The sequence below is a fragment of the Musca vetustissima genome, unplaced genomic scaffold (genome assembly GCF_032173495.1).
Source record: "Musca vetustissima isolate MV318-11 ecotype Yass unplaced genomic scaffold, APGP_CSIRO_Mvet_v1 utg110061, whole genome shotgun sequence".
Classification (NCBI taxonomy): Eukaryota; Metazoa; Arthropoda; class Insecta; order Diptera; family Muscidae; genus Musca; species Musca vetustissima.
In genome coordinates this window covers 39,067-41,803 of record NW_026872468.1, presented here as the reverse complement: position 1 = coordinate 41,803, position 2,737 = coordinate 39,067, and positions in this window count along the sequence as shown.

Sequence of the window (2,737 nt, the reverse complement as noted above, 5' to 3'; positions counted from 1 at the left end):
TTTTTGCATGGAGAACGGGATCGGGCTAAAGAATGAGCATGCCTGTTTTGTTAAGGATCGGTCAATATTTAGCGGGTCAAATTGACCCTGACTTTTGTGTGAAAAATGACAAAATTTGTATTCTATAGCGTATATATTTACTCCTGAAGGACATAGACCCGAGAAGTTGATAGTATATTCAAGAGGAGTGGTTGACCTTTAAATTGATACCAATTGTATTGTCGTATTCATTCGGATTGGTAGTTACACTTAAATATTTACAGGTCCTTGCGTATTCAAATATTATTTAGTAACCCATGATCACACTAGAGGGCGGAAATATAGTGCTGATCGCTTTGAAATTTTCCATGAAGATCCAGGTATGGACAAGGACTACGGCTATAATTTTCGATGATGTTCAGATAATAAATTGGGGTTGAAGTGGGCCGAAAACTTAGTAGTTCGTGTTTTTTCGAGTCGATAACAACACAACCCACGGTGAAGGGAATCTGGACAAGTAATTAGAAGCACTGTACTGAATATTGGTAATATTGGTTGACATCTAGACGATCAAGAGGGTGCAAATATCGCGAAATATTGCCAAAGCTCTGTATATAGAATCACAGAAAGTTATATTTACGTGGAAGTTGTGTAGGGTATCATATGGTCGGCTCCGTTCGACTATACTGCTCCGCTCACCGGTTTTAAAATATTTTTTATAGACCACACGTAGGCGTGGATTTTTTATGGATTAAACGTAACAGTACGTTTACATTTAACCGGATTTCGTTAACACAGTGGGTTTAAATATATGTCAAATAAATCCTCATAAAGTAGGTTAACCCGGTATAAAGTTCTAATGTACAAGGAGTTTAATTGTTTAAGAGAAAGCATACCACTTAGGCGTGGATTTTTTACAGACCACACTTAGGTGAGGATTTCTTATAGACCACACTTAGGAGTGGATTTTTTATCGACCACACTTAGGCGTGGATTTTTTAAAAATATTTTTTATAGACCACACTTAGGCGTGGATTTTTTAAAAATATTTTTTATAGACCACACTTAGGCGTGGATTTTTTATAGATTTAAAATATAGATTTTTATGGATTTATTAAAAACAATTATAGATTTTTTAAAAAACATTTTTTATAGACAGCCCTTAGGCGTGGATTTTTTGTTTAATTAATTTTTTTATGTTTTCTCATCTTCTGAATGGTATTATAAGATACTTTGTGATATATGTATGTATATGTTTTATATATGTATTTATTATTTTTCCATTTATTTTTTTTCCAACAGCTGATACGATTGCGAATTTTCTTGCTCCGTTTTTTTTTCATTACTGCAAGATTATAATCTTCTATCGAGTTTCTAATATCAAACGAAACGAAAATCAAAACCTATCAATTTATCCTTTTCTAACGGATTTTTAATACCATTGTTTGTTGTTTTTATTTTTTTCGATTTCGATCTCCTAAGATCTTATAACCATCGCTAAAAAATAGCACTGAAGATAACTGTCAATAAAACTACAGGCAAAACGAATTTTTGCTATAAATAAACAATAACAACAAAGAAGGCACCCATGAAAAAAAAACAGAATAGGAAAACAAAACACCGGGTGTTAAAAAACAAAAAAATCGCACTTCTTTACTTCAACGGACCTAGCAACAACTTCAAGGAGAGCTCGTGTTCCTTTGGCAAATCTAATAAATCCTTAGCCTAAATAGCCTTGGGACAAATATCAGCATCAGCAGCAGCAACACCACTATCACCAGGAGTTTGCAAAACAATAACATTTATACAACACTTTGATTCGGATTGTTGTTGTTGTTGCTGTTTTTTTGGGTTTGTTTAACATGGCATGGGATGGCCTTGCTCTATTTAGTTAGGTGTTGCAAAGAAAAAACATTGAAAATCTCCTTGAAGAAGAGGGTTGTCCTTTATGGGGTGTTATTTCGCCAAGGAAACAACTGCCAGGCGCACACATTTTTTTCTTTTGTTTTTTTTTGGCAAGGCCAAGGATTTTTTTTAAAGAATTTTCTTGTTGTTGTTGTGTTTTTTTAGTTTCCGTTAGCCATGGCCCCCTCTTATACAAAAAATTAATTAAACGTAATTGTTAAAGAGAAAGCATATCATAATTTTTATGGCTCAGATTTTTTGCCAATGCCTTGGGGGTAACATTTCTCCCTTCGAAAGATTTTTGTTTTTTGATTTTCCGATTCCGTTCAGAAGATTTCCTTGTTTGTGGTTTTCCCAGCAGGCCATGTTCGGCGACAGCTGGATACCACAAGTCGTAAACTAAAACAAAAAAATAATCATATTTTGCAATAAATTATTTCATAATTTCTTAATAAGAAAATTATGAGTTTGCAAACTTACAAACTAAGGTTGGGGGCAAAACAAAAGACTTAAGACACAAACCTCGCTAAGAAATAAAAAATCATAAATTATGAGAATTTTTTGTAATTAAATGTAGAAAAAAATATTAAATAATAAAATAGGATTACTAAAAATGTGAAGAAGAAGAAAAAAGAAATAAAAAACCAGTGAGCGGAGCAGTATAGTCGGCCGGGGCCGACTATACGATACCCTACACACTACCGCGGAGTTCAAATTTTCTGCGGATGTTTATTCCGAGCATGGGCAATATTTCGTGATATTTGCATCCTCTTGCCGATTAGAGGTAAACAGCATCTCTTCCTCACACTGACATATTTCCCGAATATTACGAGTATTCAGTACACCTATTGTC